The following is a 27,291-nucleotide window of genomic DNA, read 5'->3' on the forward strand; positions in this document are numbered from 1 at the left end:
AAGGAGTCTGGAGGTCAGGAAGGTGCCATACTTCCTCTTCGTATCCCCTTCCAGATCTCTTTTTTCCCTCATAAAACACTCAGCTTTGAACCTCAAGTAATTGGACTCTATTTTCCTCTACCTCTCTTTATTGCAGTTGTTTACTGCCTCCCATCTTAGCCCAGTCCCTCTTACTTTTTTTTGATTACTTTAGCTTTCAGTTAACTCTTTAATGCTATTCCTGTTATAATTCTTAGTGATTTAATATCCATATTTATAATCTTTCCAATACACTGGCTTCCCAGACTGATAATATTAAAATGTCAGATCATGTCACACTTTGTTGAAAATTCTCCAGGGACTTTCTACTTTATGTAAGGAGCCTGATCATATAAGGCTTTACAAATCATAACACAGGCTCTGAATTTTACTGTTATTGTTCCTTCCAATCAGCTTCACAGATCTCCTTGGTACTCCATGTGCACTACACAAACAGTCCTGCCTTAGGGATTTCATACTGCTGTTCCCTCTGCCTGGAGTTCTCTTCTCCAAGAAGTATGGTTTGGTCTCTCAGTTTATTCAGATCTTGAATCAAAAGCCACCTTCTTATTGAGGTTTTCCACGAACATCTTACTAAAATGCCAAAACCCCTGCTGAGATTTCATATCTGAGTTCTTCCTTATGTTTTCTCATTAGCATTTATCACTCTGTAATACAGTATTTTATTATTCCCCACTAGAATGTAAGCTTCATGAGGGAAGGAGTTTTTGTCTATTTTGTGACTCCAGTGCCTAGGGAAGTGTCTGACACTTGATACTTAATGTTTGCTTATTATTAACACATTGTCATTGGTAAAGTTCTTGTCTGTTATATTCACCATTCACTCATTCAATAGTCAGTTTATTTTGAAAATAAAACCTTCCAACTGAAATGGAATAGTCTATCTTTCATGGAACAATCACATGTCCACACCTTTTCCCTATTCATTCCCTAAAAGGAACCAAGCTGATGACCATCTCATAGCTCTTTCTAAAGCAAGCAGTCATACATAAGATCCATATTCAAAACAGTTTTACTGTACTCAGTTTAAAAAATAATCCTGGTCCATGCTGGCATATTTTGGCACAATGAGATGATTAAGTGCCACAGCCCATACAAGATTGTCAAGTAGGGGAAGCCTGGTTTGGGTCCTGTGGGATATCCTCAATCAGCCCTCCTGTTCCTGTTTCAGGGTCCTCGTCTTCAGGTACTTTTACCACAGGGCCCTCTGGAGCCCTATATCGGCAGTGAACAGTTTATGGACAACTTGGGTCATGAACAGAGCTCAGTATAATTACATTAAAAATTAAACAACTTAAAATCTATTTGGTAAAGACTTAAAGAATAACCTCAGGTGGGGTTATTGTATTTTTAAGTGGAAATTATGAGAACTGCCTAGTTGCCCAGATGTAGAGAAGATAGGGAGAGTTCATGGGCTCAGAACTTTCAAGGCTGCAGGCAAAGGACATAAGCAGAAACTTCTCAAAAGAGGACATTTATGCGGCCAAAAAACATGAAAAAAAGCTCAGCATCACTGATCATTTGAGAAATGCAAATCAAAACCACAATGAGATACCATGTCACGCCAGTTAGAATGGTGATTATTAAAAAGTCAAACAACAGATGCTGACGAAGCTGTGGAGAAATAAGAACACTTTTACACTGTTGGTGGGAATGTAAATTAGTTTGACCATTGTGGAAGACAGTTGGGGCAATTCCTCAAAGACCTAGAGGCAGAAATACCATTTGACCCAGCAATCCCATTACTGGGTATATACTCAGAGGAATAAAAATTCTATTATAAAGACACATGCAACTGTATGTTCACTGTAGCACTAGTCACAACAGCAAAGACATGGAATCAACCTAAATGTCCATCAATGATAGAATGGATAAAGAAACTGTGGTACATATACACCATGGAATACTATGCAGCCATAAAAAGGAAAGAAGTCATGTCCTTAGTAGGGACATGGAGGGAGCTGGAAGCCATTATCCTCAGCAAACTAACACAGGAACAGAAAACCAAACACTGCATGTTCTCCCTTATAAGTGGGGGCTGAACAAAGAGACATGGACACTGGGAGGGGAACAACAGACACTGGGGCCTCTTGAGGGAGGGGGGAGCATCAGGAAGAACAGTTAATGCATGCTGGGCTTAATATCTAGGTGATGGGTTGATAGGTGCAGCAAACCACCATGGCACACGATTACCTATGTAACAAACCTGCACATCTTGCACATGTATCCTAGAACTTACAATTAAAAAAAATTTCAAGGCTGAAGCCAAGAATACTTGTAGGTGTTTTTGACCCCATTTTTAGTTGTACAGAAGAAGGGATAATGATTACTTGGATTAATGCTTCTGAAAGTTTGCTGACCCCTGGTCTAAATGTTATTAAATACGTAACAAGTTCCCCTACATATTGGTCAGGTGAAAAATATAGGTATATGACACATGACTGTGGAAATAGAGACATTTGAATGCAGTAATAGAAAGGTTTAAAATAATCGGTAAGCCCTCTTTGTTAGTGAATTTAATTTCCTTTCTAATAGACACATTTAAGAGTTTTAGTCATTACTCTAGCCTAGCTTTGAACTCGGCCGAGCCCTCCAGTCACCTTCTACACCTTTCCAATCATTTTGAGAAAAACTGGAGATGAAGTAGAGAGAAATGAGGCCTCAGGAGTGGAGCAGGGAGATATCTTAAAATTTTTCCTTTCAAGTCTGATGTATTGATCTCTGTGCTGGAGACATGAAAGCATACATAGAACATCATAAAGTATTTTGTCACATAAAAATGGGTTAACATTAGCAGTCACGTGATTATTGGAGGTTTACTTTGGTCATTCATCCTGTTCTTCTAAGGTAAAGACAAACCAGAAATGAACAGCTTGTTAGTTACATTTCTCTTTGTGAAATATATTTGTTCTTGATTTATAGACCTTTCTTTCAGGTGATGTGAAATGGAACTAATATAAACTGTATCAACACACACATATCCACCTTTAAAACTTCTATGAGATGTAGCCTTAAGAAGTTACTGAACAATGGTTTTGAAAGGTTTCTCAAAATTATATGAAGAACAGTTTTATAATGCAAATGGTTTTTATAATTGACAAACATTTACATAATTTTCAATAAAATGTGTTCCAGCACCTTGGCAAATTATTGCTTAATACTATAAAAATATTGCATTAATGAAATTGAAAAGACAAATATCATCAGCTTAAGTATCAAAATCAATCTTCATTTGAAATTAATGTTATCAAATACAATATGTTATGTGAATGCAGATTGATTCTTTGACTCATTGTCTTAAATTTTAGACAGCTGACAATATTGCATAGTTTATTTTGGAATTGTACTGCATGCTATGTGTCTAACATAATAAAAGCATTTATCAATGGAATAGTCACAGTTGGGAATTAAGTCTTGATTTAGGTAAATTACATTTTTAAGCTTATAGGATTAATATGAAGAAAAAACAAAGCTGGGATATTTTAAATGTTTATTTTAAAATGCACCTCTTAAAATGAATTTCTACAGAATTAGAGAGTTTGGTGAAGTGAGGAGAAATGATGTATTGGGAGACTGGAAAATTTAAGGTGACTTTTATAAAAAATTGAATTGCCCTACTTTGGCTCAAATACTGAAAGTTTTCTACTTCGTAGATCTTTCTTTGCTGATGAAAACACAGAATGGTTCTGGTTCAGTTAGTGCCCTGCAGAGTGAATTATGAGAGGTGCAGGTATGATTTAGTGAGTTAGAGCTGCTGTTTTGAGTTCTGAAAATATAGTCTGAAAACATCAGAAATAATCACAAAAAATGACCCCATAAATCTTAAACACTTCATTGAAAAATATGTCCAAAAAATAATGCTCACCACATATTAGTGTTTCAGGTATAATTACAAGAAGAGGTTCCTTGAGTTCTCCAATTAAGCCAGTTTCTTAAGCTTGGCTAGTAAATAACTTGTGGCCAATTATATTTCACCTAAAATAAAAAATACTAGGATAACATGGATATTTTTAATAAGATGAATGCTTATAGTTAGGGCGTGACCCTGTGGTTAGAAAGCATCCCGTATAGAGTTTATTGATGTGGACAGGAGTTAAAAGAATTTCCTTGGTTTCCAGCTTAATCAGTCTAGGGACCCGCATGTGCAAAAATTGTTTTTTTTTTTAATAATTCAGAATTTTTTAAAATTTTAATTCCTTTAAAAAAGTCAAATATTTTCCATCAAAGCTAACAACTTCAATTGCTGCTTCCTTAGAAGCCTTTCCTGACTTGCCTGCTAGGACACTTTCCCATACTATACACTCTCATAGCACTTCATAGCAACATGTCTATGCATTTTCTTATGTGATTGTTTTATTATGTCTGTTTTACTCATCTGTATGTGACCTACATGAGTGCAGGGACCAGGGCTGCTTTTGTCATTGTATTTTTAGTGACTGTTCAAAACATAATAAAAAGATATTTTTTGACTGAATAATGAATGAATGAGTCTGGTTCATAGTCCTGAGGGTCTTTATAGCTTATATAGTTAGATAGAATTGATAAATTAATATAACCCAGTAATACAAAGTGACAGAAACATGTGCACAGAATATACTAGAGAAACAATATACTTCAAGTTCTGAGAAGTTTTGCTTCAAGGAATGATCAAATGACAAAAATGTAGCATTGCTTCTACACTTAGCCAGTCATTTTAGCACATCATTTTGATGCAAGAGTAGTCACATCTCCTTATCTGAATGTATTAGGACTTTCTCATGTGCAAGTGATGGGAAACCTATCTCAAGTTGGCTGTCCACAAAAGGGAATAGAACTCAATTTCTGATAATATGTATAGTTAGGTATTTAAACTGACCTTTCCACTTAAAGCAAGTAAAAATGCTGGATTAACTATATTTTCTAAAAAGTGTTAGAGATGCCATGATAGTGAGAAATCATACTTAATATCAAAAAGGTGGGAGCCCAGAGAGGTAAATTGAGCATTAAATCTTGTTTTGACAAATAACATTTATCAAATCACAAAAGATGGCATTTCCCCAAGATGGGGCACCTAATGAGAGACCCTCCCTCAATAAAGCTGAGATTCAAAACATCACTCTTCAGTGTAAAGGAGATCCAGAATTAAATCTTTAGTAGATCTCTACTCCCAGGGGACTGCAGGGAAATTTACTTTTGTACTGAGCAGAGCAGGGAGTTAAAAGGCAATGAGAAGTTTGAACAATATACTGGCTGGCCCTTAAGTGAATTGCTAGCTTAAATTTGCATCACTTTGATCCAGAAAATAGTTGGAGATTGGCAGAAGCAAATTCAAATATTTGGATAAATGTACATATGTCCTAGGCCCTGAAAGAAGTTCCTCAGAAAATGTCCAAGTTAAATGACAAGCTTACAGTTCTGGGTAACTAAGCACACAAGCAAACAAGAAACTATCTTAATTTTGGTTTTCACTGTAGCAGTCTCCCAGATAGGGTTATGAGGACATGTCTTATTTGGGAAATGCAGATGACACTAACCAGGAAATGGAGAAGTGATACAGGGAGGCAGCTAATAAAACCAAAAGTGAGTAGTTAGAACTTAATAGACATGGCCAGACGCAGTGGCTCACGCCTGTAATCCCAGCACTTTGGGAGGCCAAGGTGGGTGGATCACCTGAGGTCCAGAGTTCAAGACCAGCCTGACCAACATGGAGAAAACCCATCTCTACTAAAAATACAAAATTAACTGGGCATGGTGGCACGTGTCTGTAATCCTAGCTACTAGGGAGGCCGAGGCAGGAGAATCACTTGAACCCGGGAGGCGGAGGTTGCGGTGAGCTGAGATCATGCCATTGCACTCCAGCCTGGGCAACAAGAGTGAAACTGTCTCAAAAAACAACAACAACAACAAAAACAAAAAAAATAGACACATGAGTAAACTCTAGGAAGTAGTATAAAACCCACATCTCAATACCACCTGAAAGGTGAGGCAGTTTACCTTTATATGCCACTTCTGGTTCATTATTGGTTGATGGTTACTCCAGTGTGGGGATTGATATTGTGAATTCCTTGGCACTTCTAGGCAGCCACACAGATTGGTAACACAGCTTGCCGTGGTTCTGACAAAAAGAGCTACCAGGTACAGAGTACAGATGTTGGCAGTTGAGTCAGCCAGAGCACATGGAAAGGTCTGAGGGGTAGGTGTGAGGCACAGACAGCATCTGCTACAATAGCAACAGCAGAAACAGACCCACAGAAATGAAAGATATGAGAATTAATAGACACTGATTATAAAACAACAAAGTAGATTTGAAAATCTAAGGATGAATCAAACTATAAAAAGTGACAAAGAAGCTTGTAAGTAAACCAAATAGAACTTTAGGAAATAAAAAATTTAACAGCCCAAATTTAAAGCTCAGTGAACGATAAATTACATCACAGTAAAACTGATGAAAACACTGAGTGGATGGGCCTAATAGCAGATGAAACTTGGGTGATGAATGAGAACATTAGTGAACTGGAGGACAGGTCAAAAGAAATTTTCCGAAGTGCAACACAGAGACAAAAAATGGAAAGCACACGTGAGGGCAGTAGAGGCTTAAGTCATAGAGTTAAAAATTGTAACATACTTCTAGTTAGAGCCCCAAAAGGAGAGGAGAGACAGAGTGAGGAAGAGTTGATATTTAAAGAGATAGCAGTTGATAGTTTTCTGGAATTGATGAAAGATTCCAAACCTAAGACACAAATAGCCCAAAGAACCCAAAGCATAATAAATAAAAAGAAACTCAGCTCTAGACTCATGGTGAACTCAGAGAACTAGAGGCAAAATCTTCAGGCAGAAAAAAAGATTAATTCCAATGAGTGGTAGTTAGTAGGCTTTCTCCTCAATGATAACAATAATCACATTCAATGGAATGTGATCCATCATAAGTTGAAAAATATATCTTCCAAAATACTATACCTTCAAATATGCCTTTCAAGAATGAAGGTGAAATAGAAAAGAAAAAAGAATAAAGGCAAAATAAAGATATTTTCAGACAAGCAAAGACCCTGACAGTTCATATCAGCAGTCCCTGACAAAAGAGTTTCAAAAATCAGGTGGAAGAAAAATAATTCCATATTGACAATTTGATATTGAAAGAAATAAGACCAAAAAAGTGATAAATGTTAGTTTTATACAATATTACTTAAATTTACTAATGTTTAATTGGGTTAAAATATAGAATCAAAGTACATGATGGCAATAACAAAACAGTTGAGTAAAAAGGAGAAGGGAGGCTGGGTGCAGTAGCTCATGCCTGTAATCCCAGCACTTTGGGAGACCAAGGTAGGTGGATCACTTGAGGTCAGGAGTTTGAGACCAGCCTGGCCAACATGGTGAAACCCCATCTCTACTAAGAATACAAAAATTAGCTGGGTGTGGTGGTGCATGCTTATAATCCCAGCTACTTGGGAGGCTGAGGCAGATGAATTGCTTGAACCCAGGAGGCAGAGGTTGAAGTGAGCCAAGATTGTACCACTGTACTCCAGCCTGGGTGACAGAGCAAGACTTATCTCAAAAAAAAAAAAAAAAAATACAGATTAATATGCTATGAGAAGACACATGCAATTTTTAGGATACCACTAAAAGAACAGAAATGGAAAGAAGTACAAACTAGTTGACAGAAAAATGGAAAAAGGAAAAATAATTCAAAAGAAGAAAAGAGGGAAAAAAGATATAGAAAAAGCAGGACAAATAGAGTATATAAAATAGCGTCATGACACAAGGTTTATAATTAATACACCTTTTCACCTAAACTCCAAGAAAAGCTTAAAAAATTAAAATAGTCAAACCAACCTAAAAATCGAGAAGATATAAATAAGGTTAAGAGTAAATATTGCCGAAATAGAAGATGAACATAATAGAGAGGATTTAAAAAGTTCCATAATTTGTTTCATGACTGACCTTGTTAGAATTATTTTCCAAAGGGAGAAAGCATAACTAATGGTATCAGAAATGATTAAAGGAACATCACTACAGATCCTCTAGTTCTTAAAAGGTTTATGCCACTAACTTTGAAAATTTAGAAGAATGAAAATATTTCTGTTAAAAAATCAACTTACCAAAAAAAAAACCCAAGAAGAAATAGGAAAAACAATTACCTAATGATTAAAGGAACTGAAACCATCATTAAAACCAAAGAAAATTCCAAATCCTATATATTCATCAGCGAGTTCTTAACTATTCCAGAAGAAATATTTTCAATCTAAAACTCTTTTGGGAAATAAATATGATACTTCCCCAATTATTTTATACTGTCAGAATAACCTTGATACCACCTATTAAGGATGAGAAAAAAATTAAGAGAAATGGAATATGAACACAATATAAATAGAAATTTATAGAAAAGATAAATATGTAATGAGAAAGTAAGGTTTAAATATTTAATATTGATTTAACATCAAACATCTTTTGTGCACTACTTCAAATCCTCTGGCCCTACCTTTTACTCCAACCGTTGTTAGGGAGACAGTGCCGCACAGGCTTTAATCATATTTGCATAGCTGCAACCTGACAGCACCTCACCTCAGCCTTGGATACTTTTTCTTGCTTCCTGATTTTTTTCTGACACTTCAATGTGAGGTGCTTGTGGGAACCTACTGGCACTCATCTTGTACAACATGAAAGTGAAGGAGTTAATATTTTGGGTGGCATTTTTTCCAATGAGAGGTCCCCTTTGGAGGATTGATAAATACTTGCTCCTTTCTTCCCCTCAGTGGATGTAAATTCATCAGGCTTCTCAGAATGCTCAATGGATTGAGCATCAGTTACCCTTAGAGGTGGCCAACTTGATAGGGCATCCTTGTATAGCGTATTCTCTATTGCCTCCAGGGCATCCTTGGACAGGCTATTCTCCTGTTTCATTTCCTTATCACTTCATTTCCCTTTCAATTTCCCTAGTATTCTTTGGGGGAAAACAGAATACTAATGTAATTTGCTATATTAACAGATAAAAGGAGAAAAAAATCATATGAAAATCTCAATAGACATAGTAAAATATAGAATTCAGCATCTATTCATGGTAAAAAACTTTTAAAAATCTATAACAGTAATTGAGTAAAAAGATAACCTAGAGAAGGGGAGAAAATATTTGCAAATCATGTCTGAGAGGGATTAATATTCAGTATAGAGAACCTCTAAAACTCAATTAAAACCAAACAACCTGATTAAAAAATGGGCAAAAACTTCAATAGACATTTCTCTAAAGAAAACATGAAAATGGCCAGGCCGGGCGTGGTGGCTCAGGCCTGTAATCCTGGCAATTTGGGAGGCTGAGGCAGGCGGATCACTGGAGGTCAGGAGTTCGAGACCAGCCTGACCAACATGGAGAAACCCCGTCTCTACTAAAAATACAAAATTAGCTGGGTGTGGTGGCACATGCCTGTAATTCCAGCTACTCGGGAAGGTTGAGGCAGGAGAATCACTTGAACCTGGGAGGTGGATGTTGCAGTGAGCTGAGATCGTGCCATTGCACTCCAGCCTGGGCAACAAGAGTGAAACTCTGTCTCAAAAACAACAACAACAAAACAAACAAAAAAACCCCCAGAAAATATACAAATGGCTAGTAAGCATATGAAAAAGTACTTGGTATAACTAATTATTAGAAAAATGCAAGTTAAAACTATAATGAGATACTACTTTATATCCATTAGGATGGCTGCTATCACAAACAGAAAACAAATGTTGGTGAAGACGTGAAGAAATTGAAACACTTAAGCACTGTTGGTGGGAGTGTAAAATAATATAGCCACTATGGAAAATAGCACGACAGTTCCTAAAAAAATTAAAAATAGAATTACCACTTCTCCATATATACCTAAAAGAATTGAAAGCAAGGTCTCAAAGAGATATTTTGTATACCCATCTTCATAGAAGCATTATTCACAAGCTAAAATGTGAAAGCAACATAAGTGCTCATCAACAGATGAATGGACAAACAAAAATGTGGTATAAACATAATGGAATATTCAGAAATTCTGACATGTGAAAACATAGATAAACTTCTAGGACATTGTGCTAAATAAGGTAGTCACAAAAAGACAAATACTATGTGATTCCACTTACATGAGGCACTTAGAGTAGTCAAAATCGTAGAGACAGAAAGTAGAATAGTAGTTGCCAAGGGGAGGGAGAAATGAGTTATTGTTCAATGATTATGGAGTCAGTTTCAGTTTTACAAGATAAAGAGAATTCTGGAGATGGGAGGAAGTGATGGTTGCACAACATTGTGAATGTATTTAACACCACTGAACTATATACTTAGAAGTAGTTAAAATGGTAAATCTTATGTTAATGGTAAATTTTATGTTATGTGCATTTTACCACAAGTAAAAAACTGGAAAACAAACCATAAATAGGAGAAACTTCCTTATCCTGATTAACATATTGGTGATCAGATGTTGAAAGCTTTGATGTTGTAGCCAGCATTTTAATTTTTCTCTTAATTTCATAGTCCAGTCAGGAAAAAGAAAACCATTTTAGGTATTTTGATAGAGGCAATTAAATGCAGGGAAATGATTACATGGGCGACAGAATAGTTAAGCCAAAGAGGGGATAGTGGACTTTACCAGAGATTAGCAACAGCTGGACCTCTGTAGGCTGGAGGGATGTAGGAGGAAGGTACTATTACCAGAGACCAGATGCTGAGGTGTTCAGATAGAAGATAGAACCATGACAGCACGGGAATCACAGAGAGAAGGGCTGTGCCTTGCAGGAGCTGCAAACCAAAAAGAAACTTAGCTGCTGTCAGACATTGCTCTAAACTGGGGTGACAAAAACATTTCCTGCCCTCTTTCTAATCTTCCTCCAGTACCTCTTCTTGGTCTCACTCAACTAGAAACCAGAGGACAAGAGAGAATCTGTCAATATAATTCATAAACTTTGTTTTACTGGCGTATACAGTAAGGTAAAGGATGGCCAGTAGATCTGGAAGGGAAACAAAAACTATGCAACACAGAAGAAATAATGAAAAGTCAAAGCAAGTGGTTGTCCATAGGCAGGTGGGAGAAGCACTTAGGTGCCTTCTGAGATGCTGGTAATATTCTATTTCTTGCCTTAATTTGTGGTTACATTGGTGTTTGCTTTATAATTGTCTTTAAATATCACATGTATCTTAGCATCTCTTTTGTATGATACATCTCATGAAAAGTACAAAATAGAGAAAATTCATAGACTTAAAGAACGGAGAAATTTAGGATTAACTTTGTTTTTTTATTCAGAGGTTCAAATGCTGCCAACAAGGCTTATCTCTGTCATCTGACTTTATCCTCAAGGTGGCTGTAGAAATCTCACTTTTCCCCATACTGATTGTTTTTCCCTCTCTCTTTCCTCCAGAAACTTCAGTAAATGTTTAATTGGCTCTCTCTCTATAGTATGTTCATTGCTGGGCAATGAATGTACGATATGGAGAAAAACAGAAAATGAGTGAGATAGAAAATAGGCTCTCTATAGATTTGTGTTTCTGTTCTGAACTCCGACAAGTTATTCTTAAACAATAGTCACTAGTTGACTTCAGGAGCTATTATCAAATGATTATGTAAGTTACAGAATAAGTTTCTCTAAATTGTCTATTTTCCCCTTTTCACCCCAGCCACCTTAAAAAGCTACTGTATCTGGCTCTGAAAGAGATAAAAGATGTAAGCTAGCTCTAAGGGGGAGGCTCGGTGGATGAGTGCTGGTAACTATGCTGTGTAGCATCGACACAAGACACGACACTGTGGCTTACTGCATGTATAAATAAAAATTTCAGATATTTAAAACACTTCTACCTAATCACTTCTTTTGAACAAAAAGGCATATGTATACTTAATTTCTATATCTTCATATATGTTTATTAAACTTTGCTTTGAAGGTCAGGCGCGGTGGCTCAAGTCTGTAATCCCAGCACTTTGGGAGGCCGAGGTGGGCAGATCATTGGGGCTAGGAGTTTGAGACCAGCCTGGGCTACGTGGAGAAACCCTGTCTCTACTAAAAATATAAAAATTAGCCTAGTGTGGTGGAGTGCACATGTAATCCCAGCTAACTGGAGAAGCTGAGGCATGGGAATCACTTGAACCTAGCAGGTGGAGGTTGCAGTGAGCTGAGATCATGCAATTGCACTCCAGCCTACGCGGCATGGTGAGACTGTCTCAAAGCAAACAAACAAAAACTTTGTTTTGAAACATACTGTTGAAAAGGTTTTAAAATTGTAAATTTAATTGTTGAATACATTTAGTCAACTTCATCTGAGTGATGAACACAGGCATGCACTCTCCAGGTCTCACTTGGAGGAAGGACTCGTTGCCCCAGCTGCTGGGAGTGCTGTCAGCAGACTGTTTTCAGCTGTCAGCCCCTTCAGGGATTGTCTCAGCCATAAAGAGCCACCTTTCTCAACGTCGTGTCTCTTTCTGGGTGATATGATGGTTAATTTTTATATGTCAACGTGGCTAGCCCATGGTACCCAGATATTTGGTCTAATATTCTGTTTCTGAAGATATTTTTTTAAGGTGATATTAACTAGACCTTGAGTAAAGCAGATTACCCATTATAATGTGAGTCTCATCCAATCAGTTGAAACCCTTAAAAAGAGTGACCTCCCTGGAAGAAGGAGGGATTTTTTCCAACAAACAGTCTTTCAACTCAAACCGTAACCCTTTCCTGGGTCTCCAGCCTGCTAACCAACTGGGAGATTTTGGATTTTGCCAGCATCTGCAAGAAAGTAATCGATTCCTTAAATTACATCTCTGTATCTCTTTTTCTATATATATAGCATATATGTAGGTATACATTCTCTTCTGTTTCTCTGGAGAACCCTGACTAATGCAGGTGGCCTACATTCAATGATGAATCGAGGTGAGAGTATGAAGACCCAGCCATTTTGGCTCAACTTGGGACAGCCCCGCCAGGTCTTTCCCTCTCCTGAGCTCCTCCAGAACTCCGGGTGGCTGAGGCTGCTGGTGAGTTCAACTTCTCCCTCTGTCCACTCCAGCTTTCTTACCCTTTCTTCTACCTGTGTTGATCCCATGAGCACTCCCTAAAAAACGTACTGAATACTAAACTCTAAAGAAGAGTCTGCTTCTTTGAGAACCCAACTTACAACAAAAGGAAATGGAATGTATGAGGGAAATATAATATGAGGACCTTCCTATTCTTCCTGAAAATAAATATTCCAGATTCTTGAAGAAAGACATAAAAGGCAAGGCCTGGGCTGAAAAGCAAGGTGATTCTGATGGGAGTTCCCCAGAGAACTTCCGTAATTTGGAAATAGAAAGAAATAAGGGTTGGAGAACTTTATCATGGTGCTAATAATTTCCATTAGGGTAGCAGACAATATTCTTAGCCTTGCCTCCCATGCCTCAGCCTCTCGAGTTAGCTGGGATTACAGGCGCATGCCACCACACCCAGCTAATTTTTATATTTTTAGTAGAGACAGGGTTTCTCCATGTAGCCCAGGCTGGTCTCAAACTCAGCTACCTCTGAAGTTTTGGGAAAGAGAATAGCTTGGACAGAGAGAGTCACAGAATGAGAAAGAAGCAATGGACTGTCCAGGTGAGACATCAGGGCATGTCTCCATTAGGAGATGGAATGGAAAGTGTCATAGCTTTGAGGAAGAAAATGAGAAGTATTTTGTATATACTTTATATACACACATATATATACTTTATATATATATGTCTGTATAATATATATTTTTATGTTAATATATAAATGTATATTTTATTGTGTTTATGCTTTTTTGGTAGGAAGTTGGTACAAACTTGCCTTGAAGTATGTTTGTCAACTCTTCTTCACCCCTACTTCCTTTCCCTCCTCTCCCTCTTTTTCCAATACACCAGGGATGGATTCAAGTGATATGTTCACACTCTAATCCATGACCTTTTATAAGCTATAGCATGTGCTTTTAAAGGTTAAGCTTTCTTTTGTCCTGTGATTACACAACTAATTCTAGTTAACCACTCAGAAAATAAGTTGAAAGTGATGCAACTTCATTTAGCTTATATGGTGGTATTTGAGTCCTCACCGAATCCACAAGTTTTGCTATTGTTGACATATTTGTTTCTTTTACAAAGCTAAGATTTTTCTTTTGAAATCCTTTCCTTTGCTTCTCTCCTTGCTGCCTTTTCTCTCCTTGCTGCCTTTTCTCTCCTTGCTGCCTTTTCTCTCCTTGCTGCCTTTTCTCTCCTTGCTGCCTTTTCTCTCCTTGCTGCCTTTTCTCTCCTTGCTGCCTTTTCTCTCTTTGCTGCCTTTCTCTCTTTGCTGCCTTTTTCTTTCTCTTTTTCTTTTTTCTTTTCTTTTTTCTCTTTTTTCTTTTCCTTTTTTTCTCTTTCTTTTTTCTTTTTTTCTTTTTCTCTTTTTTCTTTCTCTTTTTTCTTTTTCTCTTTTTTCTTTTTCTTTTTCTTCTTTTTCTTTTTCTTTTCTTCTTTTTCTTTTTCTTTTTTCTCTTTTTCTTTCTCTTTTCTTTTTCTTTCTTCCTTTTTTTTCTTTTTCTCTTCTTTTTTCTCCTTTCTCTTTTCTCTCTCCTCTTTTTTTCTCTTTCTCTTTTTCTTTCTGACAGTCTTGCTCTGTTGCTCAGGCTGGAATGCAGTGGCACCATCTCTGCTCATTGAAACCTCCACCTCTCAAGTTCAAGTGATTCTCCTGCCTCAGCCTCTTGAATAGGTGGGATTACAGGTGGCCACCACCACCCCTGGGTAATTTTTGTATTTTTAGCAGAGATGGGGTTTCACTGTGTTGGTTAGGCCAGGCTGGTCTTGAACTCCTGGACTCAAGTGATTCACCTGCCTCAACCTCCCTAAGTGCTGGGATTACAGGTGTGAACCATCAAGCCTGGCTAATTATTTTCTATTGTTTAACTTGGTGGATGTATTTTTTTTTCATTTCATGAAGAAATGAAATATACAGCAAAATAGTTTGCTGTCTTGATAAAAAATTTAATGAAATAGGATCATTCTTTAAGAATTAGGCCAGGCATGGTGGCTCATGCCTGTAATCCCAGCACTTTGGGAGGCTGAGGCGGGCAGATCACGAGGTCAGGAGATTGAAACCATCCTGGATAACACGGTGAAACCCCGTCTGCACTAAAAAATACAAAAAATTAGCCGGGTGTGGTGGCAGGTGCCTGTAGTCCCAGCTACTCCGGAGGCTGAGGCAGGAGAATGGCGTGAACCCAGGAGGCAGAGCTTGCAGTGAGCCGAGATCATGCCACTGCACTCCAGCCTGGGCGACAGAGCAAGACTGTCTCCAAAAAAGAAAAAAGAATTAACTTGGGTGTGTTTCTTACTGCTTGTAGACTCAGGAAGAAGAAATGGGAGCTTTTCCTAGTTTTCGTTTCATAGAAGGGTATTCAAACTTTTATTCCCCAGCCCCATCTACCCTTTTTCTCTCTCTCTACCCCAAACCATGGTAAGGAGAACCCAGATCTTAGGAACAGTGGTTTTGGATTTGATTTGATTTCTTTTAAAAGAGGGATTGACAGACTTTAGAAAATTCTTACCTTCAGTGGATGGAAGGTGGGTGTTACACTGTTGGCTGGAAAGAGGCATGAGAGAACTCTCTAGTGTGATGGCTCTATATTTTTATCTGGATGATTTCTGCACAAGAGTATACAAATTTAAAACATCACTGAGCTTATAGCTATACACTCAATATATCCTATAAAATAATGTCAGATGATATGTTTTAGAAGTTATAACCATCAGAAAATATTTATCCGTCAAGTAGCAACGTTAAAAGGAAGATTGCTATCAGTTCATTAATATGTGGAAAAGGAAAAAAAAGCAAATCAAATAAAGTTTCGTTTCTTTTTCTTTCCATGTTTACTTCCTACAGTCAGATACTTACTTGCATTGTCAGCTTGGCAGCGTGAAGAGATTGACGTTTTTAGTGGTTAAGAAGGACAAGTCAGAAATCAGTCCAACAGATTGAAACTCTGTGTTCATTTTTGTATTTGAATTTGTTCCAAGAAAATTTCCAGTTTTTCTCCTCTGTAGCTCAAAGCCAATTATACAAGTCAGTCCCCGTTCATATTCATCAGTGACGCTGGCTTTTCACTGATATTGTAGCCAGCCCCCTCTGGTAAGCCCCTATTTATAATAACTCCGTTGGACAATTTTTTTTTTTTTTTGAGATGGAGTCTCACTGTGTTGCCCAGGCTGGAGTGCAGTGGTGTGATCTCGGCTCACTGCAAGCTCCGCTTTCCCGGTCACACCATTCTCCTGCCTCAGCCTCCCGAGTAGTTGGGACTACAGGTGCTCACCACCACACCTGGCTAATTTTTTTTTTTGTATTTTTAGTAGGGACAAGGTTTCACCGTGTTAGCCAGGATGGTCTCAATCTCCTGACCTCGTAATCCACCACCTTGGCCTCTCAAAGTGCTGGGATTACAGGTGTGAGCCACTGCACCCGGCCTCTGTTGGACTATTTTGCTGACTTTTAGGGTTCTATTGTGAAGTTTCTGGCCCAGCTTGGTTATATTCTTGATGTATGAGATTTGTTTCTTCTTGGCCAGTGGCCAATTTCTTAGACATTCTTAAGATATATATTTTTTTGGTTGTTGCTGAGTTAGCAAGCTGTCTTACTTGGAATTAGCCTAAGCCACCATGGGGCCCTTTTGAACACTACCAATTTAGGACTCGAATTCCTCTGCTCCAGAAGGAGTGGATATGGGTACAATTTGCTGAAAATTTAACTATGATATGTGACCTTGGCTTTCAGAAATCTTCCATTTATGTCAAGAATGGAAAGAAGAGATTACAAATGAGAAGTAGATTATCGCAAAAGAGGCCGTTGTTAAACAGCCTAGGCTTGTCATTGGTAGAGTACCCTGGGAAACAGACTCCAAGACTGTAACATTTGTATGCAGAATGTTTATTGGAGAATGCTCTTGGGAACACCTGTAAAGGGACATAGAAAGCAGGACTGTCACTGGGAAAAGTTCAATACTGATACAGTTACAACACCAGTCTCAATAACAGGAGAAACTCTGTAGCTGGGATGGTCTTTCAGAGAAGTCCCAAACTGTGGCAAAGAGACCAGGACATTGTACCCTTGCCTGGGTAATCTGTAGAGTGAATGCTATCTTGACCAAAGCAGATTCCATTAGCAAGTGTAACTCCCAAACAGAATACAACTGTGAGCCTATGGTAGCAACCGCATTTCCAGTATCTAGGGAAATGCATGCCTTGGTTTTGATCCACTTGGTTTGTGCCATTTGGACTCACTTTGTATAGTAAATTCATATCATCTGTGAAAGAGCTTCTCCAGGATTCTTTTCTGTTTCTTTCCTGGAGAAACTTATAAAAGGAAAATTAGTGGGATAAACTACAGCTCCTGCAGCTAGAGATGATCTTGACAATCCCACAGATAGTCATCATCTCACTCTTCTAATACTCATTTTTAGAAATTCCTCACCCTTGGTTAGCACCTCTTTTGGTCGAGATGGCTTACTAAAGGGTGAGATTACTAAATCTTACTAAGGTTTAATAAAGGTCAAGATGGCTTACTAAAGGCCCTAATTCATGGGCAATAGAAGATGGCTTTGTTGGTTATTCAGAGGCCTAGCAGGAGAAAGATGGAAAGATCAGGGAAAAAGAGATCTGGGGAAGAGGCATGTAGGAGGACTTAAAGTAGTTGGCATGAAAGGTGAAGATCTTTGTGTCGCAGAAGTGAGTTATTAGCTAAGTAGACAGAGTGAGTTGGTTAACATCAACCAACTTATGTCAGTGGTTACTCATGTGCTTGGGGACTTGAAGGAGTAGCCATGATGGCAGGGGTGGAGGGTATGTATGGTCCCAACAGCAAGGGCTCCTGCTCACCAATTTTAATTAGCTTCTGCTGCCACCATATTCCCAACCTGCCAGCAAGAAAGATTAGTGCTAGGCCCCGGACATGGTCTCATCCCTTGAGGAAATAAAATAGTAACTTGGTAGCAACAATAACATGAGACCACTTCTACCATGGAAGGAACAGTGATCCACTGTGACTCTAACTGATAGATATTGTAGGCATGAGTTTTCTTTTTCTATTTAGGGCCTCAGCCAGCAGCAAGATCTTTGAACACAAAGAGTATTTCATCGTAACATTATCCCAGACCAAAGGACTGATGTAACAGCAAAAGAGATGTGGCCATAGGCATATGGCTATGAGATTCACTGTTCCTATTACCTACCACATCACTCAGAACCTGATGGCTTGACCAATGGAAAAAACAGCTTAAGATGCAGCTGAGGAGCCAGTATGGAGATGATATCTTGTAAGAATGGGATGGCATTTCTCAGACTGCAGTATATACCCTAAATTAATGACCATTACCTGGCACAATGTCCGGCAATGAACCAAAAGGTAGAATCTATGGACTTTGGAAACCCAGGAGTCTAAGTAGGAGTAGCTGCACTTACTTTCACTCCCAGTGTCCACTTAGGGAATTTGTGCTTCCTGTTCTGCAAGTGAGGAATGTTCTACAAGTTTGGGGGTCCTGGTTACTAGAGTGGAAGCATTTCTGTCGGGATGCTGCAAAAATACTAATAAAGCTATGGCTACTGACCAGACATTTCAGGCCCACACCAAGAAAAGAGGAGGCAAGGAAAGGAGTCATTATCCTGGCAGACACAGTTGACCATAATCACCAGGAGGAGGTAAAGCTGATTTTACAAGGGGCAGGAAAGAATGTGTGCTGATTCACTGGGGGAAATCTCATTGTACTGTACTGCCCAGTTTTGATGGTGAGTGAGCCATTAGCTATGGACTAAGAAGGAAATGATGACCAGGACTCATACTCCTCAGGGATGAGTGCCTTTAACACAAAGTAGTGGGCAGGCTATTTTTGCAGGCCCACAAATCTTAGATGGATCAAGGCATTCAAGATTTTTGAGTGCCTTGACCTAGATGTCTTCATTCCATGTGTCTTGGTTGACTGTTTCTCAATCAAGCCCTGATCTTGAAGTAGACTTGTTGAGGTTGCGAATTCAACTCTTTTTGGAGTTCTTTTACTCTTTCACTACAATTAAGATCTAGGCCAGATCCTCATTTTGTCTTCTCACTGGCTGCAGGAGATAAGAGTCTCTTTATATGTTGTCAAGGAGAGCCTCTGGTTTCATGTTTTGTCTTAAATTAGTGATTAATGATCCTCAGACTTCCATTGATTTCCTCAATGCGGTGCGTATACCCAGCAACAGTCAACTATTCTATAATCCTTATAATAACTACTTCCCGTATACTTCTAAAATGCCTCATATATTGCACTTGATAGTGCACTCCCTTCCCAATTAGTTCATGGCCCATGAAAGTTTTTAATGATTGCAGCACTACAGCAAGCCAGGGGGAATCTATACTCCTCTTACCACCAATGATGAGGTCTTCTTTGCCAGCTGGTCAGGGAGTGATCCAGATTAAGCATCCATTTTAGAGTCTGCTTTGTAGGGTCATTTCCAGTATCAACTGTTGCAGATCAGGTTCCATGGGAAACAGACCCTGAAACATTGGAATTTTCATGCAGTATGTTTATTGGAAGTGCTCTCTAGATCCACACATTTGAGGGAACAACGAATGCAGAATGGAACTTGGGAGAAACTGAGTGGCAATTCAGTTGCAATAGCAGCTTCAGCTAATCTCATGGGGAACTAAAAACCTAAGAATGATCCTTCAGAAATTTCCTGATTTAGGTAAAGGGCCAGGATTTTGTACTAGCACATCAATCAGTTACTGAATGTGGATTATTCTGGGGAGGAAAAGTAGCATTTGTGGCTTTCTTTAGCCAAAGGCAATGCTTGTATATGGACACAGATGCTAGCCATTAGTAGCCAACACCCCTTGTGGCTGGGGGAATGAGCATCTTAATCCTGAAGGGGGATTTGAGTGGTATACCACAGCATCTACTACAAGTGTCATTGAAAATTAAGAGGTGCTATTCCAGAGACATAAAGGTATAGTGCTACAAGGGGTGAAGAGTGTTGCTACTCTTTCTGTGATACTGTGTTTCTCAAAGTTGGAAGATCACACTATCAAGTTCTATAGGTATACTAGTAGACTTGAACCTGCTTAAAAACAACACCTTAGAAGTAGCTGGATCACAAGAATATTTGGCCACCTGTATATCTGTAACCTGGGTATTGTCTTGTGAGTCTTAATGTCCCCTATATATAAGCTTGCCATAGAGAGTGAAACTGACAGCAGAGTTGTCTGACTTTGAATGCACCACACTGGATAGGCAGTGGCTAGTTGGGCTTGTAGGACCCTAGGTAGATCAACAGTGCTAGACAGAGAGGTCTTGCCCCATAGTTGTCAGGCAGCTGTTTTCTCTGGAAGTTACACCCTGTGCTATTGAGCTGTGGTCTTCTATTATCAGTCAGGATTTAATGTAAATAAAAGTAGACCTAACTCAAGGATCCCATGTACCAAAATTGGTAGAAAGTCTAAGTCATTGATTTGGGGAATTGAATCATTGGTGATACACAAAGTAATATGATATTACTTCTACTTTGATGTGGTAGAGCAATTTATATTTATGTCATTAATATGATTTACCATACTAAATTCTATTGTTTAAAATATTTGCTACTCCCCACTAAGGAAGGAGTTGATGTTAGGCCTGGCTATCTGAATTGCAGTAAAGTGAAATGGCCAATGAGTGAAAATGATGGGTGTATCTTCTGAACAAGCAAGAGTCTTTGCTTGGTGTTTTACTTGCAGTTCTTTTCCTTTTCCCACAAAATGAGAAATATTCCAGTTATGGGCTACTTCATCAGTCTAGAGCTTAATATAAAGACTCTTGGAGCAAAGCCACAGCTGACCCATGATGAAATGGCAAAGTTGGGTGAGAAATCAACCTCTGCTATTGTAAGAAACTGAGAATTTTTGAGGGTTTGTTTATTATGACAGCATAACCTACCTCAAACTGACTGATACATTCTCATAGATTTCATTTCATATGTTTTGTTTGGAGACTGGTTTGTTCACTTGAAAATGGCTAAGGGGCACCGAGTTGTAGTAATTCTCTGGTAGGAATATTGCTAAAATATAGTTCGCCTTTGGATCTCATTCCTGTAAACTGGCTATTTTAGTGCCTTTTTTTTTTTTTTTTGCTTTCATTTTCATGACAACAGCAAAGGCAAGGAGGAGAAAGATAGGAATAGACACTGAGGAGATAAACTGGTAAACCCTGACTCTGAGTGGGGAAGATGAGTGAGGCAGCAGCAGCTCTATAGTTAAAAGGAATAAAAAGATGCACTGTTTATTTTAAATTTGTATTTTTGAAAGATACATGCTATTTCTTTTGGAAGTAAGTCTGTTCTGAGTTTGGGTAGGATCAAGGGGAAAAAAACATAGATGCAAGAAAGCCTTATCTCTACATTTAAAGATAGTACACATTTACTGGATCAAAACACATACACATTAGTGAAATTAAACTCTTATTTCCTTTGATAAAATCCAATTTAATGCTTAAAATAGTAACACAAAAAGCCAAAAGCTACTTTTAAGAAGTTTTTCTGAAAATTTATCTGATTTCTTTCTTTTTTGGTGGGTGAGAGATGGGGATTCTTGTTGGCGCACATATCGATTAAATTTTATACAAATAGAAAAGTATGATTCACCAAAAAATTTTTAGACAAATAGCCACTATTCAAAATATGCTTTTATGTGAGACCTGTGCTAAATAGGTTATATGAAGTGTAGGCAGCAATACCAAGATGGATATTCTCATCTGTAAAATGAGGCTTTGAAGACCAAACTCATTGGTTTGTTGAGATAGAAAGTGGTTGAATGAGAATGCACGTGGAGGGCACGTCTTAGCGTTTGGCATAAAGGAAATAGAAATAAATGATAGCTAATATGAACCCTAGTGTAATACTTCCTCCCACCAGTGATGAAAGATTTTTAGCCTCGGTTATTTTTTTAACCTTTAACATGAAGAAAATACTAAAAAAAAAAAAAATTGATCAAGGTCAATGTATTAGTATACAAACATTTTTTGTATTCCCCATGTTGCCGAACTTATTCTTTCTCTCTCATTTGATGTCCAACAACCTGGCCACCCTTCCTATGCTGGAACTGAGTTGTGGCAGACAAAATTCTAAAATGACCTGTAGAGTCTGCCTGTGGTATATACACACTGTATAATACCCTCCTCTTGAGTGTGGGCAGAGCCTATGAATATGATAGGATAGCATGGTCATGATCAGGTCACTAATCTGCTGACCTTGAGTTAATCAAAAGGGAAGTTATTAACTAATCAGGAGTGTCTTAGTTCATTTGGGCTGCAATTACACAATGTCATAGGCTGGGTGTCTTAGAAACAAGATACATTTATTTCTTGCAGTTCTGGAGACTGGAAGACCAGGATCAAGGTGTAGGCAGATTTGGTGTCTGAGGAGGGCCTGCTTCTTAGTTCATATGGGGTAATCTTTTCACTGTGTCCTCACATGGAAGAAGGTGGTGAGGGAGTTCCATGGGGTACCTTTTATGAGGGAACTAATCCCATTTATGAAGATGCCACTCTCATGACCTAATTTGGTTACTAAAGGTCCTGCTTCCTAATACCATTACATTGGTGATTAGGTTTCAATATATGCATTTTGTGGGGGACTAAAACATTCAGTCTATAGCAAGGGGAGTCCTTTAAGAGAAGGCGAGGAGGCATCAGAAAAATGCTTATTCTGCTGGCCTGTGGTAAATGGCCATGCTGTGAGGAGGGCAACATGGCCAAGAGACAAGAGAGGCCTCTAGGAGCTGAAGTGGTCCCACACCAACAGTTAGCATGTAATCAGAGACCTCAGTCATATGGCCACATCGAAATGAATTCTGTCAACAACCCGAGGGAGTTGAGAAGTGAATCTTCCCTTAGTCAAGCCTAAAGATGCAGATGCTGCCCGCTGACACCTTGATTTCCACCTTACGAGACCCTGACCAGAGGACCCAGCTAGATCGTGCTGGTCTCCTGACCCAAAGAAACAGAGATAATAACTTCGTGTTGTTTTAAGAAGAAAATTTGTGGTGATTTGTTAAGCAGCAATAGAAAACGAACATCAGATGAAACACACCACTGGGAATGGGATCCCGCCTCCTAAGTGACTGCTGAGTAGTTGGATGAGACGACTTAGAAATGTAGGCCAGTTAACTCCCCATGGGGTAAATATTGACCAATGGGAAATGAAAAATGGAAGATGAACATAAATTTCCATCTTTCCCTCCACCTTCAGTGGACTCTTCTATTTCTTTTCTTTTTTTTTTTTGGTAACCTGCCTAAAGAAGCCCTGCATTCCAAAGGAATGAACTTGTCACTTAATTTGCTTTGTCTTTTCCCAGCTTGTTGTGGGTAGTAGCCAGTTTCGTAATGTATCACATCACACTTTGTTCACGTCTTTCCTCTTCGTTTTTACCCCTACAGTCTTGTACTTCCCAAGTAAGGTGTTAACACTTCATTCTTCCCACTAGGTTCTGCTTCCTGAAGGACCTGTGCTGTCAGTCACATAACAATTAAGAGGCAGATCTAGAATCTGAGTCCAATTCTGACTCCAAAACATATTAATTTCATTATACCTTATTTCATTTCAAAGAAATTAAATCTAAAAAATAAAAGTATGTGCATGGTAGAAGCAGCACAAAATTTCTATTCTGATGACCATTCAAGAAGACACAGAATAGGGGTTTCAGATTATCTTCTTGTTCAAAATAGAGTTGATCTAACTGTTAGAAGGAACAATTTCTGGCTGTTTCAGTATGCAATTTGGAAACAAGGAACTCTAAGTGATACTAGACTCCTGTAATGTTTATTGCTAACATACCTCTTGGGACAATAGTATTGTAAAAGAGTCACTTGCTCTTTCCACAGTGGAGGCAGAATTTAAGGCCTGCTCTTCTTAGTTTTTTAAGAGTTGTCAATACTTTCCTAAAGTTGGGATTTTGCCTTGAACTTGTACTGAGATGCTGTTTTTGTTGAACAGTGTTCAATGAGCCTGAGGCAGAGTCTGAGGCAAATAAACAGAAACAATACCCAAGTGCATTTTAAACTCTGAATTCTTTTGGTAAATGAAAATGATCTTTTCAGATTGGTTAATCTGTTCAGTGCATTAGGACCTAATAGGGTGGGCATCATACTTAGCTGCGTTAATGATAGCGCCCAGAGAATAGGTAAGTCTTTATTTCCAGTTTGTTTTTTCTCCTTATGAATTTGTGTGTAAGTAACCTGATGACCATGAATATGAGATGGGAACATTGCTTTGAGGTGTTTGTCCTTAGGATTCCATTGCAGATTCTTTTAAGATATTTGCTGCCCTCATTCTTTGAATTTTTTACTGATAATCTGAGTTGAGTCATTTGGCAGTCACCCCTAAATATACCTCTAGAAATCCTCCAGTCACAGGTGATTGAGAAATAAATACCTAACTGAAGCTTGGCGAAACATTCTCAGAAATTTACGTCTGATAACTTCACTGCGGAGAGAAAGGAGAGACTTATTTGCCTGCCTTCTGTTGTCTTTTGCTTCCTCTGGTCCTTAAGGAGAGTGTTAAGGCTCCTGTATCACTAGCCCACCAATAGCTGCTCAGGGAGTCAGATTCATGTTCTGCACTATGGCAGTTAATCTGAATCCAGGAGTTGAAACGCAACATTGCATGGGTGGGATGCTGACTAAGAGAAAGAAGGAAGCAGTTGAGGGAACCTGTACTGTCCCAGGGTTCTGTGTCCACAGCTTGGATAGAAGAACCTCCAATTTGCTATTCTTCCTTCAATGACTTCTGAATGGATTTGTATGCACTTTACATCACATTCTTGTTGCAAAAAGCACAAATAATCCCATCTTGAAGGTGTCTGCTTGTCTAAAACTGTCATCCACTTTCCCCTAGCCTGTGTATTATGTCATCTTTTGAGCTCTCTGAAAGAAGAACCTGAATTTTTTTTTGAATGGCATTCTCAGAATGTGCTTGTATTACATACTACATTAAATATAAGCTTATAGATATTATATAAATATAAATATAACATATGAAAGTATATCCTTCTATATAAGAATACACAAAGACTCTTATCTGCTCTGTTACATCTAGAGATCCTTGAGAGCAGAAATTATGCATTCTCCCTGGATTTCTCAAAGGACTCAGCAAATAGATGGTCATGGAGTGAGTAAATAAATATTGGTAACAGTGGTTAACTCTTAGATCCTGTCTGCCATGTGTGATATGATTTCCTTCTCATCTCTGCCTTTAACTTCAGGGACTGATTTAGTTGTCACCTTAAGCAAAAATGATGAAATTTTTCTGATACATCTTATTACATGAACCTATATCCCATTTAAATTCCCATGGAAATTTATTTGAAAATCTGAATGTATCTTGTGATATTTTGCTTTGCAATCTAATTCAATCATATAGTAATCTCATTTTTATAGTTATTAAGTAAACTCTGGAAACCTCCTCTGTCTAGGACCTGAGGTTATAAAAATGAGAAGACTTGGTCATTGTCTTCAAGGAACTTATGATTCAAGGTTGAATGATTCACAAAACATTATTTCCATCACAGCCATTGCCATATTGTTATGCTCCAGCTGCAACGTCAGCAGAAAGAAAAGAGAAAGGCTTTGGGGCAGTTATCATAGAAGAAATCATGTAAGGATTTAAGAAGTGGTGAATGAATGGGGTGTGTGTGTGTCAGGGTAAAATGAGACTGGACTTTAATGAGTGTTGGTTGAGTGATGTGGGGGTTAGTTCTTGCATGTGCTGCAGGAGGGCACTGATGAAAGAGCACAGAGTATTCTCACATCACTGAAACATGGGACCCATCAGAGGAGACAGGCTGGGTAGGAAAGCTGGGGCTATAGCACCATGGATTATGGCCTGTGCTAGGTATACCATCCTAGGGGTTAAGGGGACCCACCGAAGCATTATAAGTAGAAGAGAGAATGTAAGTATCTTGAGAGTCAGGGACTACATCTTAGATACATTTGTTTCCTTCATGATGCTTAGCAGAGCTTCTTGTATGTAGCAGACACCCTCAATTTTGGTTAAATAATGAAGCTCCATAGTTCTGGGATATCATATAATAGGCATAGATTTTAGCAGAATTTGCAGGAAGACAGTAAATGTTTAGAATTCTTTGTTCCTGGGGACAAACTTCTGAAGTATGACCTTGTATTTCATACAACTTTGTTCTTCAAAAATTGCTGCTATAGAATATTTTTTGTCAATTAGCTGGAATTGCGTTTGGTTAATGGCATATGTAATTAGCCATCTTATCTTGCTCGGAAGGGCACCTAACAAGAGGTAAAATGAGCTATTTTCAGTGGTTGTAAAACTACTGAGCCACAGAAAAGGAGGTTGAGACCCTTTAAGGGCTCAGAGGAAATGGAGCTGAAACTATACAGAAAATATCACAGATGGAAACTACTCTATAAAGAGAAAATTCAAGTCTAAATTTTTGGGATTATGCTGCTGGATAAGTTAAATTGTCAGAAATTGGTTAACTGTTTCCATCATACTCATAAGCCCCATTTTTCCTTTTCCCATCCAGATAAATATTGAACCAAAGGGGATAATTGCTCAGAGTTTCATAAATCTGTTTATCTTATCAAAGCCAAAAATAAGCTAGTTAGTAATTAAAATTTAACAACCAACTAATAAAATAAGAGGACTAATACAAAGGCTAACATTTCTGTTGTGCTTGCTATGGACCAGGTATTGTTTGAAGTTCTCTACATGTATTTTCATTTAATCCTTGTAACAACTCTATGAATAACAAAATGAAATAACTGTTTGATTGCATATTAGTAAGAAAATATTCTCTCTACCCATGCTTTTGTCATTAGAGTTGTACTGTCTGGTACAGTAGCCACCAGACACATGTGGCTATTTAAAGTTAAATCAATTGGAATTAAAAAATCCAGTTCCTTAGTCCTCACCTTCTTCCAACTGCTCAGTATGGCTAGTGGTTATTGTATGGGACAGAACAGATAGCATTTTCATCATCACAGAAATGTGTTAGGTGGGTGCTGTTCTAGAGAGACCTGATGAGCTCAGGACATTTAGTGTGAAGAGAACTAAGAACTCATTCAATCTCTTTATTACCATTTGAAAACCTATCTGACAAAGCAGTTAAGGGACTTGCTTAAGGTCACACAGTCTGTAATTGAGACAGCCAGGACATCAACCTATGCATATTTATCCATTTCATGGACTGCTATGTCATTCTTGGTTCTATTAATGCACACCAGGGAGTGAGCAGTGAGGATGTGGTACTAACCCAGCCCTGGCCATAAATGCTTCTGTTGATAGT

The sequence above is a fragment of the Pan paniscus genome, chromosome 16, assembly GCF_029289425.2.
Source record: "Pan paniscus chromosome 16, NHGRI_mPanPan1-v2.0_pri, whole genome shotgun sequence".
In the NCBI taxonomy this organism is placed as follows: domain Eukaryota; kingdom Metazoa; phylum Chordata; class Mammalia; order Primates; family Hominidae; genus Pan; species Pan paniscus.